This window comes from Cetorhinus maximus, chromosome 3 (genome assembly GCF_964194155.1).
Source record: "Cetorhinus maximus chromosome 3, sCetMax3.hap1.1, whole genome shotgun sequence".
In the NCBI taxonomy this organism is placed as follows: Eukaryota; Metazoa; Chordata; class Chondrichthyes; order Lamniformes; family Cetorhinidae; genus Cetorhinus; species Cetorhinus maximus.
The window spans coordinates 526,302-540,790 of NC_135881.1; positions in this window are offsets into that span (position 1 = coordinate 526,302).

Below are 14,489 nucleotides of genomic sequence, written 5' to 3' on the forward strand. Positions count from 1 at the left end.
TCACTCCTCCGACTTCACTCCCCCGACTTCACTCCCCCGACTTCACTCCCCCGACTTCACTCCCCGACTTCACTCCCCCGACTTCACTCCTCCGACTTCACTCCCCCGACTTCACTCCCCCGACTTCACTCCTCCGACTTCACTCCCCGACTTCACTCCCCCGACTTCACTCCTCCGACTTCACTCCTCCGACTTCACTCCCCCGACTTCACTCCCCCGACTTCACTCCTCCGACTTCACTCCTCCGACTTCACTCCCCCGACTTCACTCCCCCGACTTCACTCCCCCGACCTCACTCCTCCGACTTCACTCCTCCGACTTCACTCCTCCGACTTCACTCCTCCGACTTCACTCCTCCGACTTCACTCCCCCGACTTCACTCCCCCGACTTCACTCACCGACTTCACTCACCGACTTCACTCCCCGACTTCATTCCTCCGACTTCACTCCCCCGACTTCACTCCCCGACTTCACTCCCCCGACTTCACTCCCCGACTTCACTCCTCCGACTTCACTCCCCGACTTCACTCCCTGACTTCACTCCTCCGACTTCACTCCTCCGACTTCATTCCTCCGACTTCACTCCTCCGACTTCACTCCTCCGACTTCATTCCTCCGACTTCACTCCCCCGACTTCACTCCCCCGACTTCACTCCTCCGACTTCACTCCTCCGACTTCACTCCCCCGACTTCACTCCCCCGACTTCACTCCTCCGACTTCACTCCTCCGACTTCACTCCCCCGACTTCACTCCTCCGACTTCACTCCTCCGACTTCATTCCTCCGACTTCACTCCCCCGACTTCACTCCCCGACTTCACTCCCCGACTTCACTCCTCCGACTTCATTCCTCCGACTTCACTCCCCCGACTTCACTCCCCCGACTTCACTCCCCCGACTTCACTCCCCCGACTTCACTCCCCGACTTCACTCCTCCGACTTCACTCCTCCGACTTCACTCCCCCGACTTCACTCCCCCGACCTCACTCCTCCGACTTCACTCCCCCGACTTCACTCCTCCGACTTCACTCCTCCGACTTCACTCCCCGACTTCACTCCTCCGACTTCACTCCCCCGACTTCACTCCCCCGACTTCACTCCCCGACTTCACTCCTCCGACTTCACTCCTCCGACTTCACTCCTCCGACTTCACTCCCCAGACTTCACTCCCCCGACTTCACTCCTCCGACTTCACTCCCCGACTTCACTCCTCCGACTTCACTCCCCCGACTTCACTCCCCCGACTTCACTCCCCGACTTCACTCCTCCGACTTCACTCCCCGACTTCACTCCCCGACTTCACTCCTCCGACTTCACTCCCCGACTTCACTCCCCGACTTCACTCCCCGACTTCACTCCTCCGACTTCACTCCCCGACTTCACTCCTCCGACTTCACTCCCCGACTTCACTCCCCGACTTCACTCCCCGACTTCACTCCTCCGACTTCACTCCCCGACTTCACTCCTCCGACTTCACTCCCCGACTTCACTCCCCGACTTCACTCCTCCGACTTCACTCCCCGACTTCACTCCTCCGACTTCACTCCCCGACTTCACTCCCCCGACTTCACTCCCCCGACTTCACTCCCCGACTTCACTCCCCGACTTCACTCCCCGACTTCACTCCCCGACTTCACTCCCCCGACTTCACTCCTCCGACTTCACTCCCCCGACTTCACTCCCCCGACTTCACTCCTCCGACTTCACTCCCCCGACTTCACTCCCCGACTTCACTCCTCAGACTTCACTCCCCCGACTTCATTCCTCCGACTTCATTCCTCCGACTTCACTCCCCCGACTTCACTCCTCCGACTTCACTCCCCCGACTTCACTCCCCGACTTCACTCCCCGACTTCACTCCCCGACTTCACTCCCCCGACTTCACTCCTCCGACTTCACTCCCCCGACTTCACTCCCCCGACTTCACTCCTCCGACTTCACTCCCCCGACTTCACTCCCCGACTTCACTCCTCAGACTTCACTCCCCCGACTTCATTCCTCCGACTTCACTCCCCCGACTTCACTCCCCCGACTTCACTCCTCCGACTTCACTCCTCCGACTTCACTCCCCCGACTTCACTCCCCGACTTCACTCCTCCGACTTCACTCCTCCGACTTCACTCCCCCGACTTCACTCCCCGACTTCACTCCCCCGACTTCACTCCCCCGACTTCACTCCTCCGACTTCACTCCTCCGACTTCACTCCCCCGACTTCACTCCCCGACTTCACTCCTCCGACTTCACTCCTCCGACTTCACTCCTCCGACTTCACTCCTCCGACTTCACTCCCCCGACTTCACTCCTCCGACTTCACTCCTCCGACTTCACTCCCCCGACTTCACTCCCCCGACTTCACTCCCCCGACTTCACTCCCCCGACTTCACTCCCCGACTTCACTCCCCCGACTTCACTCCCCCGACTTCACTCCCCCGACTTCACTCCCCGACTTCACTCCCCCGACTTCACTCCCCGACTTCACTCCTCCGACTTCACACCTCCGACTTCACTCCCCGACTTCACTCCCCCGACTTCACTCCCCCGACTTCACTCCCCGACTTCACTCCTCCGACTTCACTCCTCCGACTTCACTCCCCCGAATTCACTCCCCCGACTTCACTCCCCCGACCTCACTCCTCCGACTTCACTCCCCCGACTTCACTCCTCCGACTTCACTCCTCCGACTTCACTCCCCCGACTTCACTCCTCCGACTTCATTCCCGACTTCACTCCCCGACTTCACTCCCCCGACTTCACTCCTCCGACTTCACTCCCCCGACTTCACTCCTCCGACTTCACTCCTCCGACTTCACTCCCCCGACCTCACTCCCCGACTTCACTCCTCCGACTTCACTCCCCGACTTCACTCCTCCGACTTCACTCCCCGACTTCACTCCTCCGACTTCACTTCTCCGACTTCACTCCCCCGACTTCACTCCCCCAACTTCAATCCCCGACTTCACTCCTCCGACTTCACTCCCCCGACTTCAATCCCCGACTTCACTCCTCCGACTTCACTCCTCCGACTTCACTCCCCCGACTTCACTCCCCAACTTCACTCCTCCGACTTCACTCCTCCGACTTCACTCCTCCGACTTCACTCCTCCGACTTCACTCCTCCGACTTCACTCCCCCGACTTCACTCCCCCGACTTCACTCCTCCGACTTCACTCCCCCGACTTCACTCCTCCGACCTCGCTTCCCGACTTCACTCCCCCGACTTCACTCCTCCGACTTCACTCCCCCGACCTCACTCCTCGACTTCACTCCTCCGACTTCACTCCTCCGACTTCACTCCCCCAACCTCACTCACCGACTTCACTCCTCCGACTTCACTCCCCGACTTCACTCCTCCGACTTCACTCCCCGACTTCACTCCTCCGACTTCACTCCTCCGACTTCACTCCTCCCTCTTCACTCCCCGACTTCACTCCACCGACTTCACTCCACGGCTTCACTCCCCGACTTCACTCCTCCCTCTTCACTCCCCGACTTCACTCCACCGACTTCACTCCCCGACTTCACTCCTCCGACTTCACTCCCCCGACTTCACTCCCCCGACTTCACTCCTCCGACTTCACTCCCCGACCTCACTCCCCCGACTTCACTCCCCCGACTTCACTCCCCCGACTTCACTCCTCCGACTTCACTCCCCCGACTTCACTCCTCCGACCTCGCTTCCCGACTTCACTCCCCCGACTTCACTCCTCCGACTTCACTCCCCCGACCTCACTCCTCGACTTCACTCCTCCGACTTCACTCCTCCGACTTCACTCCCCCAACCTCACTCACCGACTTCACTCCTCCGACTTCACTCCCCGACTTCACTCCTCCGACTTCACTCCCCGACTTCACTCCTCCGACTTCACTCCTCCGACTTCACTCCTCCCTCTTCACTCCCCGACTTCACTCCACCGACTTCACTCCACGGCTTCACTCCCCGACTTCACTCCTCCCTCTTCACTCCCCGACTTCACTCCACCGACTTCACTCCCCGACTTCACTCCTCCGACTTCACTCCCCCGACTTCACTCCCCCGACTTCACTCCTCCGACTTCACTCCCCCGACTTCACTCCTCCGACTTCACTCCCCGACCTCACTCCCCCGACTTCACTCCTCCGACTTCACTCCTCCGACTTCACTCCCCCGACTTCACTCCTCCGACTTCACTCCTCCGACTTCACTCCCCCGACTTCACTCCCCCGACTTCACTCCCCGACTTCACTCCTCCGACTTCACTCCTCCGACTTCACTCCTCCGACTTCACTCCCCGACTTCACTCCTCCGACTTCACTCCTCCGACTTCACTCCTCCGACTTCACTCCCCGACTTCGCTCCTCCGACTTCACTCCTCCGACTTCACTCCTCTGACTTACGTGCCACTCTGTTGAGGGCTGCTAACATCTCTGTGTGATCTTCCCCCACCTTCTGCTGACTCTCCAGGATGAGCTGGGCGGCCGAGTCCAGAGGCTCATCATCTGACTGGGGCATCACAGATGCCTCTTCCCCAGGAGCCCTCCGAGTGCCGGGGAGCTCGGCTGAACCTGCTTCCTCCTGCTGTGGACACGTGTCCGTGTGGTGACCACCAGATTGTGAACCTGAGCCTGCTCTGGATCTAGGTCCCACCGAGGTGTGTGTCTCTGCACTGGTGGAGGGTGTTGGTCTCTGCGGTGGTGGAGGGTGTGGGTCTCTGCGCTGGTGGAGGGTGTGGGTAAGCGCTGTGACGGGTCACCCAGGCTGCTTATTTCCAGCTCTTCAATGGAGGAGGTGTCCTCTTGGCAGGAGGTGAGGACATGGATGGAGCTGAGGGACTGGACTGGCTGAGGGTGTCGGTCGCTTGGCAGAGCTCCCTGTGAACCAAAGTAGAGATGATTAGTGCCTGGCAGCAGAGTCAAAAGCAGGAGAGAGAGAGACTCACAGTTGCGTTGAGAGAGGGATGATGTGGTGCAGGATCCTCACGAGGGTGTTCACCACCGACCTCACCATCACCACAGGCACCATCCACATCCTCACCAGTCAGTGCGATGGCCGCTCCTCACAGTGAGTGAGGGGCCTAATGTGGGCCACTCCACCCCCAGTCTGGGACCTCTCCCTGCTGTTGTGAGCCAGCTTCTCCTGCATGAAAACAGATGGAGAGAGTGTGAGCAGGACACATGGCACTGAGTGGAATGTTTGTGTGGTGAGCGGAGCCATGGATGGGATGAGGATGTGAGCTCCAGAGGATATGAGCCTGATGGAGATGTGAGGGTGTGTGTGAGAGTTAGTGGTGTTGTCCCTTGAGGTGTGAGATCCCTGTGGGTGTGTGCTGGGTTTGTGAGTGTGTGAGTCGGGAGTGACGAGGTGATTGACTTACCCTGGCAGAGCAGAGGAGATCATTCATGCTCTTCCTGCACTGGATGGCTGACCTCCTCTGTGCTCCAGTGGTGCTGACTGACACTGCCAGTGCCACTGCCTCCCAGGCCGGATTGGTGACTGCAGCCAGAGCGGGGGTGGGGTGAACTGTGTTCAGAGAGGCACCACTAAATTTGAAGGCTGCCGTCTTCTTGGCTTTCGGAGCCACCTGTCACCTGGAGCAGTCCTGGTCTGTAGACATGAAGTTAGCCGCTCTCTGCTGTGTTTTAAATATGGCGTCCAGATAAAGGCAGCGCTGAGGTGGTGGTGTGGCCAGTGAATCTGACCCTGCTCACCAGCGATCCGGTGTGTTTGCCGTGAATGAATATTAAAGAGGTGGGAGGCGCTGGGAAGGGGACAACGTGGTGTGAAAATCTGCCATTGTGGCCAGTGAGTAAAACATCATTTTTCACGCCCGTTACCGCACTTGGTGCAATTCTGGGCTCGATTCACCCATAATCACAATGGCCCAGCTTCTTGGAGCATTTCACCAACAGCACCTTCCAAACCCACAACCACTACCATCTGGAAGGACAAGGGCAGCAGACAGATGGGAACACCACCACCTGGAAGTTCCCCTCCAAGTCACTCACCATCCTGACTTGGAAATATATCACCGTTCCTTCACTGTCGCTGGGTCATAATCCTGGAACTCCCTCCCTAACAGCACTGTGGGTGTACCCACACCACATGGACTGCAGCGGTTCAAGAAGGCAGCTCACCACCACCTTCTCAAGGGCAACTAGGGATGGGCCATAAATGCTGGCCCAGCCAGTGAAGCCCACATCCTGTGAATGAATTCTTTGGGACTCCTGTTTTGATCCATGATATCTGGTAAATCTACGAAGTATTTACAGCTCAGAAACCGGCCGTTCAGCTCAACTTGTTTCTACACTTCATTCAAACCTTCTCCCATCCCTCTTCATCCCATCCTATCAGCTCAGGGCGTGTGGGCTCAGGTTGGGTGGGCTCAGGGTGGGTGGGGTTGGACTGGGTGGGGTTGGACTGGGTGGGGTGGGACTGGGTGGGGTTGGACTGTGTGGGCTCAGGGTGGGTGGGCTCAGGGTGGGTGGGGTTGGTCTGGGTGGGGTTGGACTGGGTGGGGTTGGACTGGGTAGGCTCAAGGTGGGTGGGGTTGGACTGGGTGGGCTCAGGGTGGGTGGGCTCAGGCTGAGTGGGGTTGGACTGGGTGGGCTCAGGTTAGGTGGGCTCAGGGTGGGTGGAGTTGGACTGGGTGGGCTCAGGGTGGGTGGGCTCAGGGTGGGTGGGGTTGGACTGGGTGGGGTTGGACTGGGTGGGCTCAGGCTGGGTGGGCTCAGGGTGGGTGGGCTCAGGGTTGGTGGGGTTGGACTGGGTGGGCCCAGGTTGGGTGGGCTCAGGCTGGGTGGTGTTGGACTGGGTGGGGTTGGACTGGGTGGGGTTGGACTGGGTGGGGTTGGATTGAGTGGGCTCAGGGTGGGTGGGCTCAGGGTGGGTGGGGTTGGACTGGGTGGGCTTAGGTTGAGTGGGCTCAGGGTGGGTGGGGTTGGACTGGGTGGGCTCAGGGGTGGGTGGGGTTGGACTGGGTGGGCTCAGCGTGGGTGGGCTCAGGGTGGGTGGGGTTGGACTGGGTGGGGTTGGACTGGGTGGGGTCAGGGTGGGTGGGGTCAGTCTGGGTGGGCTCAGGGTAGGTGAGGTCGGACTGGGTGGGCTCAGGGTGGGTGGGCTCAGGATGTGTGGGCTCAGGTTGGGTGGGGTTGGACTGGGTGGGCTCAGGGTGGGTGGGGCTGGATTGAGTGGGGTTGGACTGGGTGGGGTTGGACTGGGTGGGCTCAGGTTGGGTGGGCTCAGGTTGGGTGGGCTCGGACTGGGTGGGGTCGGACTGGGTGGGCTCAGGCTGGGTGGGGTTGGACTGGGTGGGCTCAGGGTGGGTGGAGTCAGACTGGGTAGGGTTGGACTGGGTGGGCTCAGGGTGGGTAGGGTTGGACTGGGTGGGGTCGGACTGGGTGGGGTTGGACTGGGTGGGGTCGGACTGGGTGGGGTTGGACTGGGTGGGCTCAGGGTGGGTGGGGTTGGACTGGGTGGGGTTGGACTGGGTGGGCTCAGGTTGGGTGGGGTTGGACTGAGTGGGCTCGGACTGGGTGGGCTCAGGGTGGGTGGGTCAGACTGGGTGGGCTCGGACTGGGTGGGCTCGGACTTGGTGGGGTTGGACTGGGTGGGGTTGGATTGGGTGGGGTCGGACTGGGTGGGGTCGGATTGGGTGGGGTCGGACTGGGTGGTGTTGGACTGGGTGGGGTTGGACTGGGTGGGGTTGGATTGGGTGGGGTTGGATTGGGTGGGGTTGGATTGGGGTGGGGTCGGACTGGGTGGGGTTGGACTGGGTGGGGTCGGACTGGGTGGGGTCGGACTGGGTGGGCTTGGACTGGGTGGGGTTGGATTGGGTGGGGTCGGACTGGGTGGGCTCAGGTTGGGTGGGGTTGGACTGGGTGGGCTCGGACTGGGTGGGCTCAGGGTGGGTGGGTCAGACTCGGTGGGCTCTGACTGGGTGGGCTCGGACTTGGTGGGGTTGGACTGGGTGGGGTTGGATTGGGTGGGGTCGGACTGGGTGGGGTCGGACTGGGTGGGGTCGGACTGGATGGGGTTGGATTGGGTGGGGTCGGACTGGGTGGGGTCGGACTGGGTGGGGTCGGACTGGGTGGGGTCGGACTGGGTGGGGTTGGATTGGGTGGGGTTGGATTGGGGTGGGCTCAGGCTGGGTGGGCTCGGACTTGGTGGGGTTGGACTGGGTGGGGTTGGATTGGGTGGGGTCAGACTGGGTGGGGTCGGATTGGGTGGGGTCGGACTGGGTGGTGTTGGACTGGGTGGTGTTGGACTGGGTGGGGTCGGACTGGGTGGTGTTGGACTGGGTGGGGTTGGACTGGGTGGGGTTGGATTGGGTGGGGTTGGATTGGGTGGGGTTGGATTGGGGTGGGGTCGGACTGGGTGGGGTTGGACTGGGTGGGGTCGGACTGGGTGGGGTCGGACTGGGTGGGGTTGGACTGGGTGGGGTTGGATTGGGTGGGGTTGGATTGGGGTGGGGTCGGACTGGGTGGGGTCGGACTGGGTGGGGTCGGACTGGGTGGGGTCGGACTGGGTGGGGTCGGACTGGGTGGGGTTGGATTGGGTGGGGTCGGACTGGGTGGGGTCGGACTGGGTGGGGTCGGACTGGGTGGGGTCGGACTGGGTGGGGTTGGATTGGGTGGGGTTGGATTGGGGTGGGCTCAGGCTGGGTGGGCTCGGACTCTCCATGTTGTGACAGTTCTTGTGTTTGCCTCTCCTGTGCACAGAGTCAGACATTGAGACGGGTGCAGAATCTATTTGAAGATTTGCAGGATGGAGAATTCTTCATCATCTTCCTGGAGGCTTTGACTGGAGATGTCCTGGTGAGTCCCTTATCCTCACATGCCCAGAGCTGCTGGTAATTAGAGGCTGGCAGCTCCTCATTCATGTTCGGCAGCTCTGCACCCGCCGGAGGCACAGGATCATTGTGGATCCCAGAGTGAAGGTAAGATGGGGGCTGTGGGCTGGGAGTCATTGAGGGACATGACATAGGCAGGGCCAGAGGTCAGAGGCAAGAGCTGGGGAAGGTGGTTTAAGGGCCTAACCCTCACCCAGCTCCATGTCGCTCGATCAGGCACTAGGGGCAGAATCACCCAGTCCTGTTGGTGGTGGGTGTCATGGTTGGTAAGGGGAGGGGAGGGGGTTGGGCAACAATATGGCGAGAAGGCCAAAAATTGGATTTGTGCCGTTGTTGAACCAGTTTGTGATTGTCCGTCAATGGGGGCTGCATTTCCTACCCCTGCTGATTTGAATAAGCCCTCTTGCCGGAATCACCCCCGCACCCTGGACCATCTGGGCACGTTCACAATGGGCACCCGGCAAACTCCACTCCGCTCGGGACTTCGAGGTTTGTTTGCCAACCTTGCTTTGGGCAGCACTTGCAGTCTCAGCGCCAGGCTTCACAGGCAGCACCACATCACTGTTAGGGGGTCTCACAGGCAGGTCACACTCTGCCAGACCAGCCGTGAGGCTTTTCGCTGGCTGCAGGGATAGGTCACTTTTTAAAAAACTCATTCATGGGACGTGGGCGTCACTGGGTAGAGCAGCATTTATTGCCCTTGGTCAGAGGGCATTTAAGAGGCAACCACATTGCTGTGGGTCTGGAGTCATATGTAGGCCAGACCAGGTAAGGACAGCAGATTTCCTTCCCTAAAGGGCATCAGTGAACCAGATGGGTTTTTACAACAATCGACAATGGTTTCATCACCCTCTGGGTAAAAAAGTTTTTCCTCACATCCCCCCTAAACCTCCTGCCCCTCACCTTGAACTGATGTCCCCTTGTGAATGACCTTTCAACTAAGGGGAACAGCTGCTCCCTATCCACCCTGTCCATGCCCCTCATAATCTTGTACACCTCGATCAGGTAACCCCTCAGTCTTCCCTGCTGCAACGAAAACAACCCAAGTCTATCCAACCTCTCTTCATAACTTGAATGTTTCATCCCAGGCAACATCCTGGTGAATCTCCTCTGCACCCCCTCCAGTGCAATCACATCCTTCCTATAATGTGGCGACCAGAACTGCACACAGTACTCCAGCTGTGGCCTCACCAAGGTTCTATACAACTCCAACATGTCCTCCCTATTTTTGTAATCTATCTGTTTGGTCAGCCTTTGCTGTTTTTGGTATTTTTTCCACTCACCAGCATCTGTGGTCTCTTTTGCATTTTCCTTGTAGCTCCCTGTTCTCTCTTCCCTCTCTATTTGTTTTTGGGCTGTGTTTTTTGGTAAGTAGAGCGCTTGTCCCTTAGGGGTATAAACTGATCCTGTATCTCATTAATTTTTTTTCAACATCCCCAGCCCCTCTCACCCCCACATTGAACTTCTATAGTTCCACCATCAAGAGCTTTGCCCAGTTTACTGTGGACAGTCTCAGTCTCATCATATTGAAACCAGCCTTACCTAAATCTAGAATCTTAGTAGCTGGTTCATGTTTCTCCCCCTCAATTGCTACATTGATCTCGATAATATTATGAATGTTATTAGATAAAGGTTCACACACTGTGAGACTGTTAACGGAATCTGGTTCATTACAAAGTTTAAAATGCATTCCCCCTTGTTGGTTCTGGAGTAACGTTGTTGCAGAAACTATTCCAGACACACTAAAGAAATTCATTACGTTTCTGATGTGCCAGTTTGCTACTCCCATAGAACCATAGAAAAGTTACAGCACAGAAGGAGGCCATTTGGCCCATCTTGTCCATGCCAGCCCGAAGACACCCAGGTGCCCTTTCTAATCCCACCTTCCTGCACCCGGTCCATTGCCCTGCAGCTTACAACACTTTAGGTGCAGATCCAGGTACTTTTTAAAAAGAGTTTAGAGTTTCTGCCTCTACCACCAACTTGGGCAGCGAATTCCAGACACCCACTACCCTCTGCCTAAAAAAGTTCTTCCTCATATCCCCCCTACACCTTCTGCCACTTATCTTGAATCTATGTCCCCTGGTTCTAGAATTCTCCACCAAGGGAAACAATTTGATCCTGCCCACTCTATCTATTCCCCTCATAATTTTGTACACCTCAATCAAGTCACCTCTCAGCCTTTATTCTATGGAAAATAACCCCAACCTATCCAATCTCTCCTCGTAGCTACACTTTTCTAACCCTGGCAACATTCTTGTAAACCTCCTCTGCACTCTCTCCAGAGCTATTACATCCTTCCTGTAATGTGGTGACCAGAACTGCACACAATACTCCAGTTGTGGCCTCACCAATGTTTTATACAATTCCAACATTATATCCTTACTTTTATATTCTATACCTCTGCCAATGAAGGAGAGCATTCCATATGCCTTCTTTACAACCTTGTCTACTTGAACTGCTGCCTTCAGGGACCTGTGTACTTGTACGCCAAGATCTCTCACTTCATCTACCCCTCTTAGTATATTCCCATTTATTGTGTAATCCCTGTAACTGTTTGACCTCCCTAAATGTATGACCTCAAACTTCCCTATGTTAAAATCCATCTGCCACTTTACCACCCACTCCACCAACCCATCTATATCGTTTTGGAGATTATGGCTATCCTCTACACTATCCACTACTCGGCCAATCTTTGTGTCTTCTGCAAATTTCCCAATCGTATCCCCCCCACGTTCACGTCCAAATCGTTAATATATAACACAAACAGCAAGGGTCCCAACACCGAGCCCTGTGGAACACCACTTGAGACAACTTTCCATTCACAAGGGCATCCATCGACCATTACCCTTTCTTTCCTGTTACAAAGCCAACCTTTTATCCAGTTTGCCACATTACCCTGAATCCCATGGGCTTTTACTTTCCTGACCAATCTGCCATGTGGGACCTTGTCAAATGCCTTGCTAAAATCCATGTACACAACACCCACTGCACTACCTTCATCAACTCTTCTTGTCACTTCCTCAAAGAATTCAATCAAACTTGTTATGCAAGACCTTCCTTTAACAAATCCATGCTGACCATCCCTGACTAGTCCATGCCTTTCCACATGACAGTTAATCCTATCTCTCAGGATTGCTTCTACTAATTTACTCACCACCGATGTAAGACTAACTGGCCTATAATTATTTGGCATTTCCTTTGATCCCTTTTTAATCAATGGAACTACGTTTGCATTTCTCCAGTCCTCTGGTACCTCCCCTGTATCTAGTGAAGATTGGAAAATCATCCTCAGAGCATCTGCTATCTCCTCCCTGACTTCCTTCATCAGCCTCGAAAACAATCCATCTGGCCCTGGGGACTTATCAACTTTCAAGGATTTCAACCCTTCGAGTACTTCCTCTCCCTTTATGACTATCTGTTCCAATATCTCGCAGTGTTCCTCCTGGACTACTATATCTACATCCTCCCTTTCCTTTGTAAACACGGAGACAAAATATTCATTCAAAACCCTTCCCACAGCCTCTGCATCTACACAAGTTTCCATCTTCATCTCTGTGTGAAAGTTAAAATCCCCCATTAAAACCACTGGACTTTTGCTACAACTTGTCTAATCCCAGTATTTTTGTAAGATATCTCTTAACTAGCTGCTATCAGGAAACTATACACAACTCCCACTACAGACTTAGATCCTTCTCTTAATTCTACCCATGTCTCCACTGTCTGATTACATCTTGTATCATCCCTGATCATTGATGTGATTTCATCCTCAATCATTAAGACTACTCCCCTCCCCATTACCATTTTCCCCATGTTAACCTTTATTGCAAGGGGATTGGAGTACAGGAATCAAGAAGTCTTGCTGCAATTGTACAGGGTTTTGGTGAGACCAGATCTGGAATACTGTGTGCAGTTTTGGTCTCCACATTTAAGAAAGGATATACTTGGATTGGAGGTGATACATCAAAGGTTCACTAGATTAGTCCCTGGGATGAGGAGGCTGTCCTATGATGAGAGGCTGGGTAAATTGGGTTTATATTCTCTGGAGTTTAGAAGAATGAGAGATCTCATTGAAACCTACTAAATTCTGAAGGGGTTTGATAGGGTGGACACTGAGAGATTGTTTCCACTGGTCGGGGAATCTAAAATACGGGGGCTCAGTCTCAGGATAAGGGGCCGATCATTTAGGACTGAGATGAGGAGAGATTTGTTCACTCAAAGGGTGAATCTTTGGAATTTTCAACCCCAGAGGGTTATGGATGCTCCATTGTTGAATATATTTAAGGCTGGAATAGACAGAGTTTTGGTCTCTCAGGGAATTAAGGGATATGGGGAGTGGGTGGGAAAATGGAGTTGAAGCCCAAGATCAGCCATGTTGGTATTGAATGGCGGAGCAGGCTCGATGGGCCGAATGGTCTACTCCTGCTTCTATTTCTTGTGTTCTATAATTCCTGTTGACCAGTTAACCTGGTATATTTAGTTCCCAGTCCTGACTGTTTTGCAGCCATGTCTCAGTAATAGCTGCCATGTCATATCCTCCAAGGTCAATGGGGTAAAGTTGGGTAAATGGCATTAGGTTGCAAATCAGCCATGATCTCATTGAATGGACAAATATGCTCAAGGGGCTTCTTTGTAAACTCGTTCACGGGATGTGGGCTTCACTGGCTGGGCCAGCATTTATTACCCATCCCTAGTTGCCCTTGAGAAGGTGGTGGTGAGCTGCCTTCTTAAACCGCTGCAGTCCCTGTGGTGTAGGTACACCCACAGCGCTGATAGGGAGGGAGTTCCAGGATTTTGACCCAGTGACAGTGAAGGAACGGTGATATATTTCCAAGTCAGGGTGGTGAGTGACTTGGAGGGGAACTTCCAGGTGGTGGTGTTCCCATCTATCTGCTGCTCGTGCCTCCCTCCCTCTATCTCGCCGGCTCCATTTCTGTCTCCTTACCTCTGTTTATCTTTCTCTTCCTCACTCTCTCTCGCTCTCTGCACCTGTTTTCTCTCTCTCTCTGTCTCTCCCTCTCTCTTTCTGTCTCTCTCTGTCTCTCTCTCTGTCTCTCTCTCTGTCTCTCCCTCTCTCTCTCTGTCTCTCTCTGTCTCTCTCTCTGTCTCTCCCTCCCTCTCTCTGTCTCTCTCTGTCTCTCCCTCTCTCTCTCTGTCTCTCTCTGTCTCTCCCTCTCTCCATTGATCTGTCTCTCTGTGTATTGCAGCCCCGGCTCACTGGTGTCTGGGTGTTTCTTGCATTCTTTATGTTCTGCAGACGAAGGTGGAATGTGGGGATCACATTGACTTACCTGGAGCGGCAACAGGTAACTCGCACTGGGGGAGGGGCAGGGTGAAGGGGGAGTGGGGGAGTGGGGGAGGGGCAGGGTGAAGGGGGAGTGGGGGAGGGGGAGGGTGAAGGGGGAGCGGGGGAGGGGCAGGGTGAAGGGGGAGTGGCAGGGTGAAGGGGGAGTGGGGGAGGGGGAGTGGGGGAGGGGCAGGGCGAAGGGGGAGCGGGGGAGGGGGAGGGTGAAGGGGGAGTGGGGGAGGGGCAGGATGAAGGGGGAGTGGGGGAGTGGGGAGTGGGGGAGGGGCAGGGCGAAGGGGGAGCGGGGGAGGGGGAGGGCGAAGGGGGAGCGTGGGGAGTGGGGGAGGGGCAGGGTGAAGGGGGAGCGGGGGGAGGGG